This window comes from Asterias amurensis, chromosome 15 (genome assembly GCF_032118995.1).
Source record: "Asterias amurensis chromosome 15, ASM3211899v1".
NCBI classification, from domain to species: Eukaryota; Metazoa; Echinodermata; class Asteroidea; order Forcipulatida; family Asteriidae; genus Asterias; species Asterias amurensis.
The window spans coordinates 9,701,944-9,715,167 of NC_092662.1; the positions used below are offsets into that span (position 1 = coordinate 9,701,944).

At 40.0% G+C, this 13,224-nt stretch overlaps 1 protein-coding gene across 1 annotated transcript in view; it reads right to left on the reverse strand.

The window, feature by feature from the left end:
* LOC139948325 (uncharacterized) overlaps positions 1-12,594 on the reverse strand; it is a 161,774-nt gene extending 149,180 nt beyond the window's left edge. The window contains exon 1 of the mRNA XM_071946451.1: positions 12,331-12,594. The gene's annotated coding sequence lies outside the window, so the exon portion shown is untranslated. The remainder of the gene's footprint in view (positions 1-12,330) is intronic.
* Positions 12,595-13,224: the final 630 nt, after the last annotated feature.

A 13,224-nucleotide genomic window follows, 5' to 3' on the forward strand; every position in this document is an offset into this window, starting at 1 on the left:
GTTTCCTACCCGCGTTCTGGACACATTACTCGGTACACGCACAACGTACGGAGGTTTAGGATTTTCGTTAGAACGTGCGTTAAATTTGTCCTTGTTTTTCTAACCGCGTTCTGGACCAATTACTCTGTGCATGGGTTGTCGTTAAAACGAACGTGCGTAATTAGAAAGGTTTTTTGACGACATCGACGTCGTCGTCAAAAAACCCTAAAGGCATCTAATACTACATTTCAACCCTACTTAATAGTTTTAGGCGTTAGCAGTTCATATTTAGTGACAATGGTCGCAAAATCATGAAACGAGAATTATTTCGCCGGATCATAATCCCCTCTGTTGATACACATGTGAAAACCCACCATTTTTGCATCGTGCCCTTCTAGCCTAGAGGTCATCAGTCGCGACTACACATCTGAAAATTGCGAGTTCGAATCTCCGTCCGAATTGTTTTGTTTATCCCCCAAAACTAAACATATATTTCTTTTTGTAATATTTAAGTTTGATTCTTATCTTTATATCGATAGTGTTGCCTTTTCTTTTTCTCAATTGTTAGCCATAACCTGTGTGCATGCATGACATGATGATGTTAAAAAACACAGTAGGCGAAAAAAGGTGATCATAAGCGCAGAGTTTGGTGGTTAAGAGTTCTGTGAAATCAACTTGTACTAGATCAAACATCAAACCAAAGACCACAAAAAATGTTAAAATTCGTAATTAATTAACCACGTGACCCATATTTCCATATTTAATTGGGAGATCTTTGTAGCACCATATCTGAAGAAGTACACGGCCGTTTAACAGACTGTTTGTAGTTATAAACCCCTTGGGGATTGGAGATTAGATTAATTTTGAAAAACCATGACCTCAAATTGACCTCTACTTCCGGGTCAAATGGAAGTGGGACCATATCTCAAGTACTGTACAACCGATTTTCAAACTTTTTTAAGTTTAAGACCCCTAAGGCGTTAAAAATAAACTTTGAAAAACCGTGACCTCAAGTTGACCTCTGTTTCTGGGTCAACCGGAAGTGGGACCATATCTCAAGAAGTACACGGCCGACTTTTAGACTGTTGGTAGTTATAGACTCCTTGGGGATTGGAGATAAATTGCAAAAAACCGTGACCTCAACTTGACCTTTACTTCCGGGTCAACCCAAAGTGGGCGAATATATCGATTTCAAACTTTTTTCAGTTAGAGACTCCTTTGGCATTTGAGATTAGCATTAGGTTACCACTACCCCCATGTCGATCTCTACTTCCGGGTCAACCGGAAGTGGCACCATAACTCAGGACACTATTCAGCATTTTTGTCTTTTTAGCTCATAATCCAAGCAGAAGAACACGGAACAGCTTTGTTTTTGTTCACAAACACCTAATGTCTAGTTTCTTATTGTAAACGTCCCGGCTGTTTTTATAGTGCTATTATTCCCCCAGTCCTGTACATGTGTGTTTTTTAACAACGTATTTAATCCTAGTTTACATTTTCTTAATATTATTTTACCGTTTATTTCTATTTAATTATTGTAAATCACGTCCTGTCGGCCACGAAATGTGATGCTAATAAAATGAAATCATATGAAATGACATCACTGTGCCCGCCCAGAAAATAACGATCGCAAATATAGGTCGCTCGTGTGTACTGTATGACATGTACGACTATACGTTCCTAGGGGCGGATCCAGGATTTTCTAAACGGGGGGGGGGGGCGTGATTTTTTTCCAGTATGAAATACCGCGCCATCCCCATCAGGCAGCATTTTTGGGGGGTATTATGAAATTGCCAATGTCTTTAGTACTTTCAATGGGAAAGTTGTTTCTTCTAAATCGTTTTTTTTTTAACAAAGGGATCCTTAAAAAAAATTTGGAAAAAATTGCCGACAGTCATGTGCAGGGTTAATGTCATGGCTCTGCTTGGCGCTTACGGAAACAGTGAATTCCGAGCTTACGTCAAGCGTACTCCACGGATAAGCAGGGATTCTTATTTTTATTTTATTTATTTATTTATTTATTTATTTTTTTTTTGGGGGGGGGGGGTATGCGAGTGTGGGTATACTCCACGTTACGGCCAGGCTGCAGGGGACTGAGACCCAATAAAATGTCAGCCATGATTTAAAAAAAAAAAAAACAATAAAGGATTGTAAACAGATGCAGAGAGAGAATAGAGCATAATTTTGCTATGGAGATCTTCTAAATGTTAATTAAAATCAGATTTACCCATAGGAAATTTTTGGGGGAAAAACAACAGGGAGAAAAAAATCAGCGTTCCCATCAACGGCCGATCTTCTTTTGTTAGTTGACAATTGTTCTGTAACAGGCCTACATCATTTTTAGTGCACTGATCTATACAACCACGGCCATTTTTTATTTCGCTTTGGTGACAAAAAATAATGTTAGTTTGCACAGTCGAATAATCCTGAATGGGTGAACAATTTTGTCTGTGTTTGAATAAAGCAAAGTTAAGCTGTCTTGATTACGGATGAATGCCGAGTAAGAAGGGGAAAATACAATGGGGAGTAAAACCTATAAGAATGTACCGTGAATGTCATGTTTTTCCTTAGGCCTATAAATTTGTCCAATCCACTCCGTATCCTTGGCCCAGCACATTTTATAAAAAATTCTTTCGGTTTTTTTTTTGTCGGGTACTCATAACCACTTGTCAATCATGGTACAGATAATTGCTACAACTGAAGGAACCCGACTAACTATAAGAACAGCCAAAAACGAGCAAGTTTTCAAGATCTTTGAGACAGTTCAAACTAAAAAATCATTTGATTTTTACCCAACACGAGTGACGTTTTTAAAAACAAATCTAGGCGTAGGGCGTAAATCTAGGCGTAAATCTAGGCGTAAATCTAGGCGTAATCTACAACTTCAAAAGAATTATATACGGTATGTTTCATGATGCAGATGATCGTTGCAGATCGTTTTTTTAATTTCTTTCAAAAAGCGGAAGAATTTAATATCAAAGGTGCTTGGGCCAAGGATACGGAGTGGATTGGACCGATTTATGGGGGCTAGTTTTTCCCCAATCTGCTGACCCTGTAGGTCGGTGGCGATCAAAGTTTTGCATATTTATAATTGTGGTATCAAAACACTTCAGTTCCAGACTTAAAATTTGTTAACAGGGTCATCAACATAAATTACTGAAGAAGAAGAAAAAACACCCAGTTTTTGTGGTTCGTATCCGTGCAGACTATAGCGGAGCGAACCCCATAGTTGTAGAAGTAAGGTCTGTCTAAATTCTACCTCCATGGTCTAAACAACATGAGAAACTACCGTTCGATATCATGCCTCATATACCATGGATGTAGAACCATGGAGGTAGAACTACCTACTCGGTAACTGGCAATAAGTAACTGGGCTCTGACTTCCTCCGTGGCTAAAACATAGAGCCCCCAGTTTAAAGGGTCTGTCGAACCATGACCAAGTTCACTAGAATCAATGTTGTTTTTGTATTGTACAGTACATACGTGGTATGGCTGTTGCCGTCTGTCCGCCTAGTACTACGCGTGTGGCCCTGTTTCCTTTGACACGGTATTGTCTTCAGTTGCAGTCCAAGTCCAAGTTGAAGCCCACTTGATCAACAGTTTCACCTTGTTCAGTGTGGGACAGTTACTATACATAGTAACAAGTGACTGATATTGTTTAACGTGATGGTAGTGCCAAATAGAAATGTGGTAGCTGCACACAGCCCGTTACTCGAAGGAGGAAGGATAGTTTTTCAAGCCGGCCCAGCAGAGGATTCTCAGAATGTACAGCACTACTAAAACTGCGTCGCCCGTGTTCGGCGGCGCGTGGTGTTTTTGTGTACCATTCTCTGACTCAACCGCAATGTCGTGCGCTTGGGGCGGGGTAGCGGGAGAGGGGGGGGCGGTATGTCGGTGTAGGTTGTACAGACGTCACCTTCACGCACACGTACCCATGCATAGAGCAAATACCCTTTTTTCATGCGTGACCACGGTTTGAATACTAACTAGGTAAAAGGGTTTCTGGAATGCGGTCATTTTCAGCTGAATGGTCCTCATTCAGCCCATGGTATAGACGGGCGCTTTTGTAAATTGACTAACTAAGGCTTCGTGGTCTGAGTACCATACCAACGAAAAACAGCAATCAGCGTGCTGCCATATCAGTCGATGATGTCATCGTCAGCCAATCACCGTGCAGGAAAACCATTCTGTCTAATAGTTGACTTTTTCGTAATGTGAGGTTTGGATTAACGGTGGAAATCGCTGTATCCTGACTGGACTAGGTACGATCCGGTCTCGCTTTTAATATTTTTAGGTAGAATATAAAATAATCTATCCATACATACTAATTCGGGACTGTTGCCGACGTTAATAACGGGAAAATTTGCCGTGTTTTTGTGACTTGTTTTCTCCGTTTTGGAAGCCATTTTTCACGTACAAATTTCTCTTTTTAAAATTTGAGTTGCACCGATTTTTTTAATACGTAACGACAGATATGCTCTTTGTTTCAGTTTACTGGTACATTTTTTTGGTTGAGACTTTTCAGAAAAGGCCGAAAAAGACTGAATTTCAGAAGCCCTTTTGACTAGTTAGTATTCAAACCGAGGTCACGCATGAAAAAATCACGCCTACTCGCGCAGATAAATCACAAAGTAGACTTATTAAATCGAGTGTACTGCAGGTAGAATGTGGAGGAAGGAAGACAAGTAGAATTTCTATTCGTTTTCGCACGACAAGTGCGAAGTCGTGGTATTTTGTATTACGTACCAGCGCTGACTATAGTATAAATAGCAAAGTTCGCATTTAGCTCACCCTCGGTTCAATGGTTCAACAGTCAACCCATACACACGTCCATTTTTAACCGTTCCACACACGCATTCTTAAACTGCCACACCTTAATTGCGGTTACACTATGATGAACGTAGAAGGAAATCAGCAGCCTAACCAAGGCAATCAAGAAATCCTACAGGCTATACAAGCGCTAACCAACTCGCTGGATGTCCGAGTTGAGAGCGCTTGTAAGAAACAGCGGCTCTCGGCAGACATACCCACCTTTAAGAGAGAGGGTAATAAGCAGCAGTACAACCACTGTGAGAAGGTTCTCGCCCTGGTCGAACAAGCCATTCAGAGCATCGACTCCATTGACATCGACCGCGCCAAAGCCGCCCTAACCGACATCGAAAAACTTGTCAAAGACCGGCATAAGCTGATTCGCATCGCCGACCGATCGGAGCTAGGCTGGGGCGTGGTGAAAGAGTACGTTGCGGACGACCTGTCGTCAGATTCAAGCGACGAAAAGCGAATCAAAAAGGCGGAAAAAGCAGCCGCAGCTAAGAGACCCTATAGTAATAGGCATTAGCAGTTCATATTTACTGACAATGTTCCCAAATTATTTCGCCGGATCATAATCCCCTCTGTTGATATAAAAACACATGTAAACCCTCAGATGTGTATTGGCCTTTGTAGCCTAGTGGTCATCAGTCGCGGTAACGTAACTGATGGTTGCGTGTTCGAATCTCCGAACGACCGCACAATTTGTGTATCCCCCAAAACTAAAAAAATATTTCTTGTTGTGATATTTAAGTTAGATTCTTATCTTTATATCGATGGTGTTGCCTTTTCTTTTTCTCAATTGTTAGCACAACTGGTGGATGATGCATGACACGATGATGTTTGAAAAACACAGTAAGCGGAAAATGGTGATCATAAATAAGCGCAGAGTTTGGTGGTTAAGAGTTCTGTGAACTCAAATCGTACACGATCAAACATCAAACCACCGACCCCAAACATTTTTAAAAATCGTAGTTAATTAACCACATGACCCATATTTGCATATTTAATTGGGAAATCTTTGTAGCACCATATCTCAAGAAGTACACGGCCGTTTAACAGACTGTTTGTAGTTATTGACTCCTTGGGGATTGGAGATTAGATTAAGTTTGAAAAACCGTGACCTCGAGTTGACCTCTACTTCCAGGTCAACCGGAAGTGGGACCATATCTCAAGTGCTGTACAACCGATTTTCAAACTTTTTCAGTTTTAGACCCCTAAGGCGTTAAAAATATACTTTGAAAAACAGTGACCTTAAGGTGACCTCTAATTCGGGGTCAACCGGAAGTAGAACCATATCTCAAGAAGTACACGGCCGATTTTTAGACTGATGGTAGTTATAGACTCCTTGGGATTGGAGATGAATTGCAAAACCCGTGACCTCAACTTGACCTCTACTTCTAGGTCAATCCAAAATGGGACAATATCGATTTTCAAACTTTTTTCAGTTATAGACTCCTTTGGCATTGGAGATTAGCCATAGGTTACTGTCACCCCATGTCGACCTCTACTTCAGGGTCAACCGGAAGTGGCACTATAACTCAATACACTATTCAAGATGTTCAAACTTGTTTTCAGTTATAGACTCCTTGGTCATTTTAGTACATAATCCAATAAAAAAAAACACGGAACAGCTTTGTGTTTGTTCACAAACACCTAATGTCTAGTTCATTATCATTATCATTATCATTATCATTATCATTATCATTATCATTATCATTATCATTATCATTATCATTATCATTATCATTATCATTATCATTATCATTATCATTATCATTATCATTATCATTATCATTATCATTATCATTATCATTATCATTATCATTATCATTATCATTATCATTATCATTATCATTATCATTATCATTATCATTATCATTATCATTATCATTATCATTATCATTATCATTATCATTATCATTATCATTATCATTATCATTATCATTATCATTATCATTATCATTATCATTATCATTATCATTATCATTATTATTATTATTATTATTATTATTATTATTATTATTATTATTATTATTATTATTATTATTATTACTATTATTATTATTCTTTGTTTCCGCCTAAAACCCAATCGCGTTTGTACAGCGTTTTTGTTCAGGCCCCGTCTCCTAAAGTATGAGGATAAAATAGTTAAATCATATATCAAATTGAAGCTTAGAACATAAGCTTTACTCTAACAAAAAAGTTTTAAAATTTAACCACGTGGTCTTCATTTGAATTTTTTATTTGTAAACTTGATGCAGTCACTTTCATGTTATTGTGAAATATTCTCTTTGGTAATACAACACAGTATGTACCTGTAACAGTATGTGGGAAAATTACTTCTTTAAATGGCTGATAGTTAATGTGCATTGTTATAGGCATAGCATGGGAGGGGCAATAATTCTTTGAATCGCTATGGTTGGAATGTCCCGTCATGCATTTGGGCTGCTTTTGTAATGGGTTTCGTAGAGTACACTATAAAACCACAGGAATTTTATATTGTTTTTGAGATTTGCGTTGCGGGTGCTGAGAAGGGTACTGTTTGGGTGTGAACCAGCGGACAGCTAGGCCAGCGTTGAGGCTGTGTCGTGTCGACCCGTCTAGCACGGGTAGGGGTCCGGCGGGTGTTTTAAGGCCCATCAGCAACGCAAATCCTCCCGGGAATCTCGGACCCAAGAATAAGCGGTGTCGAAGCCAAAGGCATTGTGAGTAACTTTAAACTAATTTTACTGGGATTTAATCAAGCCATGGGTTATTCACTAAATGTCCCTTGTTCTAAAATGCGTGCAGCCATTGACTATTGTTTGCCTAAAAGTTGATTATTGTTTGCCTAAAAGGTTCTATTGTTTTTGTTTAACTGATCTTTTGGGTATGGCCATTGTGAAATTTGTGAAGGCGTAGCTTTACCGGGTTTAAATAGAATTGTTTGTAGTAAAGGGTTTCCTATAATGTAACATTTACAGGAGTTCCCGTGACACTAAACCACACTTGGTCTGAACGGTCCTCTGGGGCGTGGTCAACCTTCAGCGGGAAGATTTACGTGGGGCTACCGATGGTGACAAGGGGACGGGGGTCCACTCTTCTGAGCGAACTTATTCTCGAGACTTAATCAGCCGTACTACAAATTCTATGTCGTCTTTCTGCTGTTTGTTTATTTATTTAGGGGAACTTTCATTGTATTAAAGTCTGAATGTAAACTTATTTACTTATGCATGAAATTCATATTGTACGGATTGCCCTAAGCTGTGGAGAATTCAAAGGTGCAAAACTGGAAGATTGTTAAAGCTAAATTATTGTGGGGTACTTCTATTAAATTGTAGTTTCTTTATTATTTCTAATCTGGTGTCACTGTGTTCCATTCTTGTGTCTGGGTTTTATGTATGATATTGGTCTGAGTAGAGTGGCGCAAGGGTCCACTCTGCGACAGTACCTCTTTGAGTTGTTAGTAGTAGTGTCACAGGAACGCCGACCGCATTTGGGTAGAGCAACGCGCCGCCCGCAGAAAATGCATGAAAACGCCGACCGCATTTGGGTAGAGCAACACTGGTGGTTGCTCTACCCAGGTTGCCGAGCAACCGTGTTACTCGGCTACCTGCCGTCGCGTGACGGTGGATTGTGCGGGTGTGTTTGTGGTTAGTGCCACGAAGACACCGCAAAAAGCGCAAACGAGACGTACACGGCTCGTTTGTATTTTCACGAAGTGAAAACCAAGGGGCAGATTCCTCTACGTCTGACAAGACGTAGCGGAAGAGATAAAAAGGTGGGTGTCCTTTGTCCTTAGTCCAGCTCTGTCGTTTTGGGTTTAATCGAATATGTCTGCCCCACCTCGTTATGGAACACGTCCGGATACGTTTCTATTTGTACATGTTTATATCTATGTCTCATTTGATGGCAAAACGTTGGGTTGAGTATTTACTTATATTAAATATATGTATTTTATATAGCACTCGGTCTGTACCGTGTGACCTTTGCAGCGTCACCCTAAGGTAGGCAGGAGTCGCGCGTGGGTGGTTTCTTTGTTGAGTTGTACTTTGGGTTTTTGCACCGTCACCGATTATTTCTAATCTGGTGTCACTGTGTTCCATTCTTGTGTCTGGGTTTTATGTATGATATTGGTCTGAGTAGAGTGGCGCAAGGGTCCACTCTGCGACAGTACCTTTTTGAGTTGTTGACTCCTTGAGAGGAGTCTATACTATTTTGTTTCCTACCCGCGATCTGGACACATTACTCTGTACACGCACAACGTACGGAGGTTTAGGATTTTCGTTAGAACGTGCGTTAAATTTGTCCTTGTTTTTCTAACCGCGTTCTGGACCAATTACTCTGTGCATGGGTTGTCGTTAAAACGAACGTGCGTAATTAGAAAGGTTTTTTGACGACATCGACGTCGTCGTCAAAAAACCCTAAAGGCATCTAATACTACATTTCAACCCTACTTAATAGTTATAGGCGTTAGCAGTTCATATTTAGTGACAATGGTCGCAAAATCATGAAACGAGAATTATTTTGCCGGATCATAATCCCCTCTGTTGATACACATGTAAAAACCCACCATTTTGCATCGTGCCCTTCTAGCCTAGAGGTCATCAGTCGCGACTACACATCTGAAAATTGCGAGTTCGAATCTCCGTCCGAATTGTTTTGTTTATCCCCCAAAACTAAACATATATTTCTTTTTGTAATATTTAAGTTTGATTCTTATCTTTATATCGATAGTGTTGCCTTTTCTTTTTCTCAATTGTTAGCCATAACCTGTGTGCATGCATGACATGATGATGTTAAAAAACACAGTAGGCGAAAAAAGGTGATCATAAGCGCAGAGTTTGGTGGTTAAGAGTTCTGTGAAATCAACTTGTACTAGATCAAACATCAAACAAACGACCAAAAAAATGTTAAAATTCGTAATTAATTAACCACGTGACCCATATTTCCATATTTAATTGGGAGATCTTTGTAGCACCATATCTGAAGAAGTACACGGCCGTTTAACAGACTGTTTGTAGTTATAAACCCCTTGGGGATTGGAGATTAGATTAATTTTGAAAAACCATGACCTCAAGTACTGTACAACCGATTTTCAAACTTTTTTAAGTTTAAGACCCCTAAGGCGTTAAAAATAAACTTTGAAAAACCGTGACCTCAAGTTGACCTCTACTTCTGGGTAAACCGGAAGTGGGACCATATCTCAAGAAGTACACGGCTGATTTTTAGACTGTTGGTAGTAATAGACTCCTTGGGGATTGGAGATAAATTGCAAAAAACCGTGACCTCAACTTGACCTCTACTTCCGGGTCAACCCAAAGTGGGCCAATATCGATTTCAAACTTTTTTCAGTTAGAGACTCCTTTGGCATTTGAGATTAGCATTAGGTTACCACTACCCCCATGTCGACCTCTACATAACTCCATAACTCAGGCACTATTCAGCATTTTCGTATTTTTTTTCAGTTATAGACTTCTTGGTCATTTTAGCTCATAATCCAAGCAGAAGAACACGGAACAGCTTTGTGTTTGTTCACAAACACCTAATGTCTAGTTTCTTATTGTAAAAGTCCCGGCTGTTTTTATAGTGCTGTTATTCCCCCAGTCCTGTACATGTGTGTTTTTTAACAACGTATTTAATCCTAGTTTACATTTTCTTAATATTATTTTACTGTTTATTTCTATTTAATTATTGTAAATCACGTCCTGTCGGCCACGAAATGTGATGCTAATAAAATGAAATCATATGAAATGACATCACTGTGCCCGCCCAGAAAATAACGATCGCAAATATAGGTCGCTCGTGTGTACTGTATGACATGTACGACTATACGTTCCTAGGGGCGGATCCAGGATTTTCTAAACGGGGGGGGGCGTGATTTTTTTTTTCCAGAATGAAATACCGCGCCATCCCCATCAGGCAGCATTTTTTTGGGTATAATGAATTTGCCAATGTCTTTAGTACTTTTAATGGGAAAGATGTTTCTTCTAAATTGTTTTTTTTTAACAAAGGGATCCTTAAAAAAAATTAGGAAAAAATTGCCGCCAGGCATGTGCAGGGTTAATGTCATGGCTCTGCTTACCGTAAGCAAAGAACTTGGCGCTTACGGAAGCAGTGAATTCCGAGCTTACGTCAAGCGTATTCCACGGATAAGCAGGGATTCTTATTTTTATTTTATTTGTTTATTTATTTATTTATTTTTTTTTTTTTGGGGGGGGGGTATGCGAGTGTGGGTATACTCCACGTTACGGCCAGGCTGCAGGGGACTGAGACCCAATAAAATGTCAGCCATAATTTAAAAAAAAAGAACAATAAAGGATTGTAAACAGATGCAGAGAGAGAATTTTGCTATGGAGATCTTCTAAATGTTAATTAAAATCAGATTTACCCATAGGAAATTTTTTTGGGAAAAACAATAGGGAGAAAAAAATCAGCGTTCCCATCAACGGCCGATCTTCTTTTGTTAGTTGACAATAGTAACAGGCCTACATCATTTTTAGTGCACTGATCTATACAACCAACATGTTATAATTTTGTTAACATGTAAAAGCCGTTGTTGCATTAATTGCACATCGCGTGACCGTGTACTTCTCCTTAGTTAAGAAAAAACAGATCTCCCACCACGGCCATTTTTTATTTCGCTTTGAGGACAAAAAATAATGTTAGTTTGCATAGTCGAATAAGCCTGAATGAGTGAACAATCTTGTCTGTGTATCCTTGGCCCAGCACATTTTATAAAAAATTCTTTCGTTTTTTTGTTTGTTGGGTACTTATAACCACTTATCAATTATGGTACAGATAATTGCTACAATTGAAGGAACCCGACTAACTATTAGAACAGCCAAAAACGAGCAAGTTTTCAAGATCTTTGAGACAGTTCACACTAAAAAATCATTTGATTTTTACCCAACACGAGTGACGTTTTTAAAAACAAATCTAGGCGTAGGGCTACCTACAACTTCAAAAGAATTACATACGGTATGTTTCATGATGCAGATGATCGTTGCAGATCGTTTTTTTAATTTCTTTCAAAAAGCGGAAGAATTTTATATCAAAGGTGCTTGGGCCAAGGATACGGAGTGGATTGGACCGATTTATGGGGGCTAGTTTTTCCCCAATCTGCTGACCCTGTAGGTCGGTGGCGATCAATGTTTTGCATATTTATAATTGTGGTATCAAAACACTTCAATTCCAGACTTAAAATTTGTTAACAGGGTCATCAATATAAATTACTGAAGAAGAAAAAAAACACCCAGTTTTTGAGGTTCGTACCCGTGCAGACTATAGCGGAGCGAACCCCATAGTTGTAGAAGTAAGGTCTGTCTAAATTCTACCTCCATGGTCTAAACAACATGAGAAACTACCGTTCGATATCATGTCTCATATACCATGGATGTAGAACCATGGAGGTAGAACTACCTACTCGGTAACTGGCAATAAGTAACTGGGCTCTGACTTCCTCCGTGGCTAAAACATAGAGCCCCAGTTTAAAGGGTCTATCGAACCATGACCAAGTTCACTAGAATCAATGTTGTTTTTGTATTGTACAGTACATACGTGGTATGGCTGTTGCCGTCTGTCCGCCTAGTACTACGCGTGTGGCCTCTTTCCTTTGACACGGTATTGTCTTCGGTTGCAGTCCAAGTCCAAGTTGAAGCCCACTTGATCAACAGTTTCACCTTGTTCAGTGTGGGACAGTTACTATAACATAATGAAAAGTGACTGATATTGTTTAACGTGATGGTAGTGCCAAATAGAAATGTGGTAGCTGCACACAGCCCGTTACTCGAAGGAGGAAGGATAGTTTTTCCAGCCGGCCCAGCAGAGGATTCTCAGAATGTACAGCACTACTAAAACTGCGTCGCCCGTGTTCGGCGGCGCGTGGTGTTTTTGTGTACCATTCTCTGACTCAACCGCAATGTCGTGCGCTTGGGGGCGGGGTTGCGGGGGGGGGGGGCGGTATGTCGGTGTAGGTTGTATAGACGTCACCTTCACGCACACGTACCCATGCATAGAGCAAATACCCTTTTTTCATGCGTGACCACGGTTTGAATACTAACTAGGTAAAAGGGTTTCTGGAATGCGGTCATTTTCAGCTGAATGGTCCTCATTCAGCCCATGGTATAGACGGGCGCTTTTGTAAATTGACTAACTAAGGCTTCGTGGTCTGAGCACCATACCAACGAAAAACAGCAATCAGCATGCTGCCATATCAGTCGATGATGTCATCGTCAGCCAATCACCGTGCAGGAAAACCATTCTGTCTAATAGTTGACTTTTTCGTAATGTGAGGTTTGGATTAACGGTGGAAATCGCTGTATCCTGACTGGACTAGGTACGATCCAGTCTCGCTTTTAATATTTGTAGGTAGAATATGAAATAATCTATCCATACATACTAATTGGGGACTGTTGCCGACGTTAATAACGGGAAAATTTGCCGTGTTTTTGT